Genomic DNA, 12,716 nt, shown 5'->3' with positions numbered 1-12,716 from the left:
TAAAGGGGTTGTCTGGGAATACATCATTTCTAACAGGTGCCAGCATCCTGCCTCTGCTACTGGAAGGATCGTACTTACCTGCACCCCACCCATTCGGTCCTCCCCTCGGGCTCCCGTGTCTCCATCTTCCGGCCCCAGGTTTATTTTCCTCCTGCATGGTTGCCTGATTCTCTTCAGTGGCGACGTCTCTCTTGTGGACACATTACTGCTGAAGAGGATCAGTTGACCATGCCCTTGCCGAGGAGGAGGAAAACAAACCCGGACCGGAAAATGGAGACGCAGAAGCAAATGGGTAGTACCGGAGTGGTGGGGAGCAGGTAAGTACAATCCCGTCAGTAGGAGAGGCAGGCTGCCGGCACCCGTTATGAATTATGTATTCCTGGACAACCCCTTCAAACTATTTTAAGTTGAAGCTGCCGTGTTCGGTTCAGGTGACAATCTCCGCACAGCGATGTAGAATATATTGGCGGTATATAAAATGAATAAAACAATAATAGAGAATGGATCTATGAAACAGGTGGTCTGGTTCTATCAACACATACCCAAATGGAACATATAGCGTGCTCTACTAGCATCACACTTATATAGCGCTGACATAATCTGCAGCACTTTATAGACATTAGCATCACACTGTCCGCAATGGGGCTCACAATCTAAGTTCTCTATCTGTATGTCTTTGGAGTGTGGGAGAAAACCAGAGAACCCGGAGGAAACCCACGGAAACACAGGGAGAACATACAAACTCCATGCAGATGTTGTCCTTGGTTGGATTCGAACCCAGGACCTCGGCAATGCACGACACCAGTGATAACCACTGAGCCACCATGCTCCATTAATCTCGTTCTAGAGGACCCTACAAAGTCATGAGTTATTAAGAACCCCCCTCTAATACTCAAATAGCACCTGTCAAGAGGATCAACTATGTTAAACCAGACATACTACCGGGTAGGGTTGATCCTGCTGACTAAAATGATAGTTGATGGGAAAAAACAAAAAACTAATTTAGTGTCATTTGGGGGGGGTGTACAGCAGTCGAAAGCAGAGTTGCTCTGAGGAGCTAGGCCAAAGCATAAAGAATAAGGCCCCTTGCAGACGAGCGTGTCCAGATGCGTTGCTTCTGCGATCAGGGAAAATCTTGCAAGTGCTCACGCAATTTAAGTCAGTTTTGACTGCGATTGTGTTGCTCAGTTTTTTCTGCGCGAGTGCAATGCGTTTTGCACAGGCGTGAGAAAAAACTGATTGTGGTACCCAGAACCGAACCCGGACTTCTTCACTGAAATTCGGGTTTGGGTTCTGTGTTCTGTAGATTTATTTATTTTTTTAACCCCTCAAGCCACATTTTACTATGCATTCTGTATTAAGAATGCTATTATTTTCCCTTATAGCCATGTTCTAAGGGAAAATAATACTGTAAATTGACTTTAATGGGGTCCGGGGATGCTCATCCCTATCATATCCTAGCAACCATGCGTGAAAATCGCACCGCATCCGCACTTGCTTGCTAATGCTTGCAATCTTCACGCAGCCCCATTCATTTCTATGGGGCCTGCGTTGCGTGAAAAACGCAGAATATAGAACATGCTTACAGTCATGTGAATGGGCTCTAATAGGGTTCATCTTGGTGACAGGTGCTTTTTAAATGGGTTTTCTGATCTCTTTATATCGACAGCCTAAGGCCTCATGCACAGGACCGTGCACACGTTAAAACTGCGGCTCGGAAGCGGACCCTTTTACTTCAATGGGGCCGCAAAAGATGCGGACAGCACGCCGTTGCTCCATTCCGTGGTCCGCAAAAAATATATAAGCTGTCCTATTCTTGTCAGTTTTGCAGACAATAGGCAGTTATATCAATGGCTTTCCGCGCCGTTCTGCAATTTGCGGAATGCAAACGGACGTCATCCGTGTTTTGCGGATCCGCAAAACACACAACGGTCGTGTGCATGAGGCCTAAACCATCAATATCGGATCGTCCGGGGTCCTGAAATCCCATCGATTAGCAGTTCAGCAGTAGCTCCCACAGCGGTGTCCATTGTGTAGTGGAAGGAGCAGGTTACGGCAGAGCTGCACCCATTGAAGTGAATGGGAGCGAAGCTGCAATAACCAGCGGCATCCATTATACAATGACGACTTCTGGTACTTGAGCTACAGCAGGACAGCTGACTGGTGACCCCCACTGATCGGATGAGGATGGTTCACTCTGGGGGTAGGCCACCAATAACCCCAATATAAAAAGAACTGGAAACCCCTTTAACTTCCACAGCAGAATGGGGACTCACCAGTAATAAGTAGTAACATTCACCTTTCAGGGACCACTGAGCCCAGTGACAGCAGTCTATACACAATGAATTCTGTTAAAGTAGCAAACCAATAAAGCCTAATTTACACACAGTGGAGTTCCTCCACCTTGCTTTACACTGCAGCTGTGTCCAGACCCTGCATAAGCACAAGCTCATCAGGAAATCAACGAATGAGCTGCTGACAGCAGGGAAATGACTACTAACCACCACTGGTTGGGGAGCGGGAGAACCCAGGTAAGTGTCACACCTACCACGAGATCAAATACTAGAAAGTCATGGAGAGAATAGCCCGATAGGAGGCTGTCATTTATTATCACAGAGATGACAGCGGCACATGTCAGGTGCTGAGCCTCAGTGAGGGAAGCTGCAGATACCGGAGCTCATACACATGCACACTCTCAGGTAGGTATCTCACCGATGTGTACGTCTGCCTCCGTCCTTTACCTGCCGAACTGGTAGTCACCTCGGCTGACTATGCTCCCCTGCGCTGATCATCCACAGACCGGAAGCAGGAAGTGATGGGAACTGGGGGAAGGAGGAATAGAGGACACGCCCGCATCACGTAGAAGGTTCCGCCTCCACCTGGCGGCCGGTGCGTGATGGGGGAGGGAGGTGGATAAAGCTGGATTTGGTGCAGTGCGGTGCTGAGCGCGGTCATTGTGCTGCATGACAGCAGTGTGACCAGGGCAGCGGGATGTAAAACTTATAGGACCTGGGGAAAAAACCTTGCCGCATAAAAATCTGGTCATTCATTAAGAATCACTGAATGGTTTCAAGGAGGTCAAAGATAGCTGGGCTTAATTTATCAAAACTAACAGAGAAACGGTCTCAGTTGCCCATAGCAACCAATCAGAGCTCACCTTTCATGTCTTAAAGGGGTTGTCCTGGTTCAGAGCTAAACCCGGACATACCCATAATATCACCCAGCAGACCCCCTGATGTTAGCATCGGAGCATGCTCTCCCTTGCCCTGCGCTGGATCGCGCAGGGCAAGGGCTCTTTTATTTACAATAACACACTGCTGGGCGGAGGCTCTGATAGGCGGGCCTTAGCGCTGCCCTAGCCGTTTTACAGGCTAGGGCAGCACTAAAGTCCGCCCATCAATGCTGGTAACATTACTGGGTTCACTGCTGGGCGGAAGCATCCGTCTGGCAGCCCTATGGAAAGCCCGGTTCGTCACTGGATCTCCAAAAAATGCCTTTGCCCTGCACGATTTAGCGCAGGGCAAAGGAGAGCATTGGAGCATGAACTGCTCTGATGCTTGTCAGGGGGGCTGCCAGGGTGAAAATGGAGGGATGTCCGGGTTCAGCTCTGAACCCGGACAACCCCTTTAAAGTGTTCTGAAAAAATGAAAGTTTAGCTATGATTGGTTGCTATGGGCAACTAAGACAGTTTTCCTGTTAGACAGTTTTGATAAATGAGTCCCAGCATGTTAAAAATGTGTTCCCCGCGGAAGCTAATTTTCCTCATTTCAAGGGGAAAAAATCCCTTCCCGACTCCAATCAGGCAATCTGAATAACTCCCTGGATCAACGACCCCTCTCTAGTAACTATTTCTGATCAATTGTCAGAAGAGTGATTGGCCAGCGTAAGAAGAAGATCAAAGATCATTCCCTTTCTTCAATTGTGCCGACTGGAAGATTAATACTAGGAATGAGTGAATGATTGATTTATACTGAAATTGATTTATACTGTAAAAAACCATTTCCCGTACTCGGGTTCGGTTCCAAGACCGAAAACGAGTTCGGGAGATGTTTTTTTACAATATAAATCAACTTCTGAAGTTATTATGCAAAGTCTCACGAGACTTCACGAAGTAATGACTTTGGCTCATCGGAGCCAATACATTCTAATACTATTGAAACAAAGTTTTATGCGAATCGACTTTGGATGTTTCATCCAAAGTCAATTCGCTCATCCCTAATTAGTGCTATCACTGGCATAATCAGTAGAGAAAAAAAAGACAATGCAACAGCACTCTGCAAACCAGATAAAGTACAATAATGCCATAGTCGCAAAAAATATTGAAGTGCTAATGCTACGCTTATTTATAAAGTGAGATGCTTGGCAAATGCATTTTGTACAAAACCATTTGGGCCTGTCTTCCGGACGTCAAGGCGATCTCTGTAAGATGGGAACCTAACACTAAATACTACCCGTTATGCGCCATAATGGCCGCCATAAAGTTCAGGAAGTGTTGGTTGCATTGTCTTTTTTCTCTGTTTCTAGCCATGGCAGCGTGCACCTGCACATTGGGATGTGCTGACTGACCCCTTTTTTTTTTTGGCATAATCAGTAGACATAGGGAGTCATTTATTAAAGGGGTATTCCCATCACAATGATCACTGTTAAATCTGTTAATGATTTGACAGTGATCATTTTTGTAAATACATTTAATTACCCAATTTCCACCCTTTTTGAGAAAATAAGTCCACTCTTACCTGATCGTTGTCTTTCGTCTCCAATGGTTACGGCCACCTCTCCTGTCGAATCCCGCCAGGCACCGCTTGCGCAGAAGACTGAAGATTTTCTCCCGGCCGGGCCGCGCAATGTCCTGAACGCGCACGCCGCCGCGCATGCGCCATGATGACTTCTTCCTGACCAGTATAGTACAGAGCCGCGAACGCGCACGCCGGCTCTGTACTATACAGGCCAGGAATAGGCCACCATGGCGCATGCGCGGTGGCGGCGTGCGCGTTCAGGACATTGCGCGGCCCGGCCAGGAGAAAATCTTCAGTCTTCTGCGCAAGCGCGGCCCGGCCGTGAGAAGACGTCAATCAAGCCCAGCCGTATCCAGGAAGTGAACGTCGCGCTCAACGAAGGTAAGTATGAAAAGTGAAGATGGGAATACCCCTTTAAGACTGCCGTTTAAGACGCTGGTCTTAATAACCCCCATATCTGGTGGCAGATCCACCAAAGTTATGAAGAGGCGCCGACGTCTACATAACTTCGGCGGATCCTCCGCCACTTCTAAATGTAAGACAGCTTCCTTGTGGAGCCGTGATTGTGGCACAACTAACCTTTACGACGCAATCTGCGCCAGAAATACGCCGATATTAATGATTACAGTAGACATTGCTGCCTTGTGTAGCACAGTGACATTCCTCTGTCCAGGAGCGGAGTTTCCGATAGTGAGGGTCGTCCTGGTGGAGCAACTTTTCAAATCACAGATCACTTGTCCTTGGATTATAAAGTTGTTTCCTTTAAAAGGTAAAGTCAGAAGGTGAACACATCCAGCTAAACCTTGGCACCCCGCTTCTAGTGATCGGTGCTGGGAGAGCAAGTGACATGAATGGCCATTTTTGGCTAGCATTTTTTTTTCACCCAGAGCTTCCCATTAGGCTTGTTTCTGGAAAATCTTAAACAAAAATCCTCAGGCAAAACTGAGATTTATGGAGGATTTCCAGGTTCTAGATATTGATGACCTATCTGCAGTAATTTTGATTTATTTCAGACTTTACTTTAATAAATTTGCTAGAAATTTCTTTGATGTATGGGCGGAAAGAAACATAGCTCCTACATGTATGCAGATTTCTAATATGAGTATTGTTTTCTCACCTGTAAAGGGAATGTGTCATCATCTGTAATTCAAATAAAGTGTTTGATATACAGTACAGACCAAAAGTTTAGACACACCTTCTCATTCAAAGAGTTTTCCTTATTTTCATGACTATGAAAATTGTAGATTCACACTGAAGGCATCAAAACTATGAATTAACACATGTGGAATTATATACATAACAAACAAGTGTGAAACAACTGAAAATATGTCATATTCTAGGTTCTTCAAAGTAGCCACCTTTTGCTTTGATTACTGCTTTGCACACTCTTGGCATTCTCTTGATGAGCTTCAAGAGGTAGTCCCCTGAAATGGTTTTCACTTCACAGGTGTGCCCTGTCAGGTTTAATAAGTGGGATTTCTTGCCTTATAAATGGGGTTGGGACCATCAGTGGCGTTGAGGAGAAGTCAGGTGGATACACAGCTGATAGTCCTACTGAATAGACTGTTGGAATTTGTATTATGGCAAGAAAAAAGCAGCTAAGTAAAGAAAAACGAGTGGCCATCATTACTTTAAGTAATGAAGGTCAGTCAGTCAGCCGAAAAATTGGGAAAACTTTGAAAGTAAGGGCTATTTGACCATGAAGGAGAGTGATGGGGTGCTGCGCCAGATGACCTGGCCTCCACAGTCACCGGACCTGAACCTAATCGAGATGGTTTGGGGTGAGCTGGACCGCAGAGTGAAGGCAAAAGGGCCAACAAGTGCTAAGCATCTCTGGGAACTCCTTCAAGACTGTTGGAAGACCATTTCAGGGGACTACCTCTTGAAGCTCATCAAGAGAATGCCAAGAGTGTGCAAAGCAGTAATCAAAGCAAAAGGTGGCTACTTTGAAGAACCTAGAATATGACATATTTTCAGTTGTTTCACACTTGTTTGTTATGTATATAATTCCACATGTGTTAATTCATAGTTTTGATGCCTTTATAGTCATGAAAATAAAGAAAACTCTTTGAATGAGAAGGTGTGTCCAAACTTTTGGTCTGTACTGTATATATATATATATATATATACAAACGGAAAATGCAAATGTGATCGCACACTACATCCAGCACTCTGCCCTCCATGCTGGATGAGACATTGGTTTATATTTTGGCCAAAGCATAGTAAGCCACTCACCGCGTCAAAATATAAACCAATGTCTCATCCAGCATGGAGGGCAGAGTGCTGGATGTAGTGTGCGATCACATTTGCATTTTCCGTTTGTATATGTATTTCGCCATAGCGATCTGCACCTACAGGCAGGTTGTGCTGACCCAACCCCTTATTTTTTTCTTTGTAATATATATATATATATATATATATATATATATATATATTTTACAATATTTTTTTTTGTAATGTCATTATCTACACAAAAAAAAAAAAAAAACTTGCAGCTTTCACACTGGCCATACACTGATAGGAAAGATGCTGAACAGATTCCATTACCTATAATGTAGTCCATTCAGTTTCCGTTCGGGATCCTGTCTTTTTACCAGACAAAAAAAAGTCCTGCATGCAAGGCATTTCTGTCCAGTCTTTTTGACAGAATCTGCGACAGAGGCTCCAACTGAGTCAAAAGGGTGCCTGAGGGACAGTAAGTAAGAAACGACATGTGGATGACACATGATGTAGTAGGACCATATCACATATATTCCACATGACATGGTGTGTATTTCTATTTACTGAAGTATAGTGTGTCTTCTACTGACTTACAGGAGTATATTTTGATGTGTATTCATTATCTGTTACTCCACAATTTTCAACTTTAACAAATATCATTTTTTTTACAGATTAAGGGTATCGCCATAGAGCTGTGATGGCTAACCTCAGGCACTCCAGCTGTGGTAAAACTACAACTCCCAAGATGTACACTTGCTTGGCTGTTCTCAGAACTCCATAGAAATGAATGGAGCATGCTGGGAGTCGTACGACAGCTGGAGTGCCGGAGGTTAGCCATCACTGCCATAGAGTCTAAATTCTCCCCTTACTTGCCAATTTGATGATGGCATGGTGGGAGGAGGAGACCAATCCCTTTAAGGACTCTATCCTGTGGTGCGGGCGCTACATTGACGACGTCCTCCTTGTGTATAGGAATGAATGTATAACATTAATCTAAGTTTTATGGGTAGTACTAATAAACATGACATAGCTTTTTTATGGATGTTGAGTTGATAGAAAATTCCAGTAAGGAAGGTTACAACATAATTTTACAGAAAAGCCCAGGCAGGGAACAGTTGTCACCCGTGGCAGACTATAAGGCCTCATGCACATGACTGTATTTTCCATCCGTGTGCTGTCCGCATCTGTATGTCCGTCCTGTAAATTATAGAACATGTCCTATTCTTGTACATTTTGCAGACAAGAATAGTCATTTCTTGTGATGGATGTGAGGAAATGTGCATTGCACATGTAAAGTGTCTGTATTTTGCAGATCTGTGGTTTGTGGACCACAATACCGACATGGTAATGCGCATATGAGGCCTAAAAGCCGTACTGGTTAATGACTACATAAGGGCTAAAAGAGCAAGCACAGAAGACACAGATTTTATAAAAGGGCAACAGTTGATAACAGCGCTGATGTGTGTATGAATGGCACATGACCTTAGAGCAGGGATGGACTGGGACAATAAAGTGGCCCTGGACTTCAGCCAGACCGGCCCACTTTATTTTTCCCAAACACACTCAAAAAAAAACTAATGTATTGTGATTGTCCATATTGCTTCCTTTGCTGGCGGGAGTCATTTTTCCATCACATTATGCACTGCTCGTTTCCATGGTTTTGACCACCCTGTAATCCAGCAGCGGTGGTCATGCTTGCACACTATAGGAGTAGCCGGGATTGTGGGAGTGCACATAGTTTGGTGCTTTTTTCGACCACCAATGCTGGATTACAGGGAGGTCGTAACCATGATGACGAGCCATGTATAATGTGCTGGGAGACATTTTGTCTCTATGGCACTATCTGCCCTAATAGTGATACAGTGCCCACATAGAGCACGATAGTGCCCTCCTATTCACAGAAAAATAGCGCATTTGTACCCATATAGTACCTACCTAGGTGCATAGAAAGTGCCATACTTTGGCTCTATGTCGGCACTGTATGACTGTGGCCAAAGTACTGTAGGTTTTCACTTTAGGTAGGTACTGTATGGCACCATAAGCAAGAAATACACCATTTATCTGTGCATAACATGGCGCTATCTGAGCACTGTATGACCGTGGGAAGACCTGGGCATACTATGCTCAGATAAGTTGTGTATTTAGTGTCTACAGTGCCCACAAAGTGCCATATCATACCTACCTAGAGCTAAAACGTGGGCAGAAAGTGCCATACTTTGCCTATAATTATACTCTGTCTACACAAGTATGGCGCTTTCCAAGTATGGGTTCTATATGGCACTATGTGGGCACGACAGGCACTAAATGCGCCATTTATCTGTGGATAGTATGGCACTATCTGCCCACAATCATACAGTGCCCACATAGAACCAAATATCGCCGTACCGTACCCACACTATTATATGGCAGTGCCCAGAGCGCCATATGTTGACTATGTGGGCAGATAGTGCCCTACTATGCCCAGATAAATAGTGCCCTTAGTGACTGCAGTGCCACACTGTACCCACCTAGAGCCAATCTGTGCACAGAAAGTGCCATACTTTGTCCACAGTGACAAAGTGCCCTTTCTGTGCACAGTCTGGCACTGGCTCCAGGTAGGTATTCTACTACACGTGGGGGCACAGCGCTCATCTCTTTAGTAAAGAGTTTTACTACCTTACGTATTCAGCTCCCGCCTCCAGCCTCCAGTAACAAGTGCGGGCGGCAGCGCTCACTCACTGACGTCACGCGCCTGCGCCGCCTAGTGGGAGGAGCAGGCGTGTGACGTCAGTGAGTGAGCGCCGCCCCCACACTGCCTGCTGTTACTGGAGCTTTACCCCCCTGATGCCTGGCGGCCCTGGCCGGCCCATAATTCGATCGGCCCACCGGGATTCTCCCGGTACTCCCGATGGCCAGTCCATCGCTGCCTTAGAGCCTCTGGATGTCATTCATGCTCATGTCACCGCTGACTGGCTGACGTCTGTCATGTACCTGTATATGGCACGCTACCTCTTCCAATGCGACAGGGACCGGAAGCAGTGGGAACAGAAGCAGCAGCTATGAAACTGGGAAATTGTGTCAAGGTGTTTTTTTCTTTATCTTTTTCCACCTTGTCTTACCCCTTGATAAATCTTTTCCAGTCTCGGAAAACCCTTTAAAGGCGTTAAATCACATTTTTAAAGGGGTTTTCTGGACTCAAGTAATTATGTTTAAAACTCCTAAGAGTGCTGTTCAGAAATAAAAAAAAACAACAACACTACTCATCTCATGGATTCCCTCCTGCTCCTATACCAATGATACCCGCCCCTCTAATCTCTGCTTCCTGCTCCGGTGATAAAGTTCCAACATAGGCTCTAGCAGGTCACTGTCCAGACTGAAACAGGAAGCAGAAAGTGTCCGGGGGCCGTGAATTGACCTTACAGGACTCTGGAGTGTTTGGGATTCGTGAGATGAGTGGTGCTTTTTTTGTGAGTAGTTTACACGTTTTTTGGGCCAGAAAACCCCTTTAAACGTGTCTGGTTTATACTATGCAAGCTGCGGATCTTGTGAAAAATAGCTATAGCAGACTGACACCACTATTCCCCACCAAGGCTGCATTTTGCTCAGAGTGCCCCATGGCGTACCCCGTGTCATACCCTGTCCATGTGGTAAGTATGCCCCTGCCATCTGGCTTTTTAAAAATGTTGAAAAGATATACTTTAGCACTGATCACACCAAACTATATACTATGATAGAGCTCAAAATAAAGTAAAAACAAAAAACTTTATTAAATACTTCTGAAAAAATCAGTGTTGGACCTCTCCAATAACATCAATTAGTCCAGAAAAATAGTCCCGAGGATGTTTCGTAAGTCCACAGCCAGCAACTCCTTGCTACAATGGGACAGTGGACATCCCAAAGGGCCAATATTTAAGGGCCCAACGGAATTTCTCTGAATAGGCAGACTTTAAAATGGTGGCAAGTGACCTACAAAGAAGGTTTATGCAAAGAGGCTATCCTGTGTCCTCTGGATGCAAAAGAGAGTGTAATGACCAGCGTCACGCACAGGGAGGGAAAAGGGAAAGCCCTGCCCAAGGGAGAGGGAAAGGTGGTGACCCCTGACTCACCTTGCGGCTGGCACCTGACTGCCCTGACGTCCCTAGACGGGTTCCTCACCCGTGCGGCGATCACATGCCTAAACCCTGGCTTTCCCTAGAATGAGCCCTAGATAGTGAACGGGCCGGTGGGATCGCTAGTCCGCACCATTGACACTAAGAGGGAAACACCAGGGAGAGCACAGAATACAGACAAACACATACACCCAGGTGGGCGACCACAGCAGACCACAAAGGTCCAACAGGGATCCGGAGGGTATCGTTCTGGACCAACTACCAGAGAACGCAGCAACACAGCTCCAGAGGGTCAGTATAGAAGTCCAGGCAGGAAGCTCTATATCTGGCAACCAGAGAAGTGTGAGAGGGGAATATAAGGAGGTTGGGAGTGCTGGACAAGGAACAGCTGAGGAGAAGGAGCTACGGATCCCTGAGTGAGCCAAAAAGGGTTGCAAAGCAAACCCAGAAAGCTACCATAAAGGAAACAGCCCTATCTTACATAGAGCGCTCAGCCAACCGCTGTGACTTCCTGACCCCGGGTATAACGGAGTCAGGCGTGGGTCTTGACACCCTCGTGACAGTACCCCCCTCTCTACGAGGGGCCTCCGGACACTCAGGACTAGGTCTCTCAGGATGAGAGGCATGAAAAGCCCGAACTAGCCTGTCGGTGTTTACCTCAGACGCAGGAACCCACATTCTTTCCTCGGGACCGTAACCTCTCCAATGCACCAGATATTGAAGAGAGCGGCGGACCCGACGAGAATTAACAATTTTGGATATCTGAAATTCTAGATTACCATCCACAACAACAGGAGGGGGTGGCAGCGGTGACGGTTCTAGAGGTGGAACATATTTTTTGAGTAACGACTTATGAAAGACGTTATGGATTTTAAAAGTCTGAGGTAGCTCCAGGCGAAAAGCCACGGGGTAGATGATGGCTACAATTTTGTAAGGGCCAATGAACCTAGAATCCAGTTTCCAAGAGGGAACCTTTAATTTAATATTCCTGGTAGACAACCACACATAGTCATTCACTCCTAGGTCCAGACCTGGCGACCGTCTCTTATCAGCCATGCATTTGTATTTACCTCCCATATTTTTCAAGTTAGCTTGTACCTTCTGCCATACCGATGAAAGAGATGACGAAAACCGTTCCTCTTCGGGAACCCCAGAAGACCCCCCCTCTTTGAAAGTACAGAATTGGGGATGAAAAACATATGCACCAAGAAATGGTGACTTGCCAGTGGATTCCTGACGACGATTATTTATGGCAAACTCAGCTAACGGTAAATATGATGACCACAACTCTTGGTTTTCAGACACAAAACATCTTAGATATGTCTCCAGGTTTTGGTTGGTACGCTCAGTCTGTCCATTCGACTGAGGATGGAAAGCTGAGGAAAAGGACAAGTGTACCCCCAAACGGGAAAGCTTTCCAAAATTTAGAAATAAACTGGGTACCCCGATCCGAAACTACATCGGAAGGGACCCCGTGAAGCTTCACGATTTCACTGACGAATACCTGAGCAAGAGTCTTAGCATTAGGTAGTGCGGGTAACGCAATGAAGTGTACCATTTTGCTAAACCTGTCCACTACTACCAAAATAACTGTTTTACCCGCAGACAAAGGTAAGTCAGTGATAAAATCCATTGACAGATGTGTCCATGGTCTATTGGGAATGACGAGTGG

At 45.8% G+C, this 12,716-nt stretch overlaps 1 protein-coding gene across 4 annotated transcripts in view; it reads right to left on the bottom strand.

Moving 5' to 3' along the window:
• Positions 1–2,852, bottom strand: part of SDF4 (stromal cell derived factor 4) — an 82,575-nt gene extending 79,723 nt beyond the window's left edge. For 3 of the 4 annotated variants that reach the window (XR_005778263.1, XM_040428302.1, XM_040428279.1), the window contains exon 1: positions 2,742–2,852. The gene's annotated coding sequence lies outside the window, so the exon portion shown is untranslated. Of the gene's footprint in view, positions 1–2,712 lie in introns of all 4 variants that reach the window. The other variant, XM_040428285.1, reaches the window with a different exon arrangement.
• Between the last annotated feature and the right edge of the window lie 9,864 nt (positions 2,853–12,716).

This window comes from Bufo bufo, chromosome 1 (assembly GCF_905171765.1).
Source record: "Bufo bufo chromosome 1, aBufBuf1.1, whole genome shotgun sequence".
Lineage (NCBI taxonomy): Eukaryota > Metazoa > Chordata > Amphibia > Anura > Bufonidae > Bufo > Bufo bufo.
This window is presented reverse-complemented; position numbering and strand designations above follow the sequence as displayed.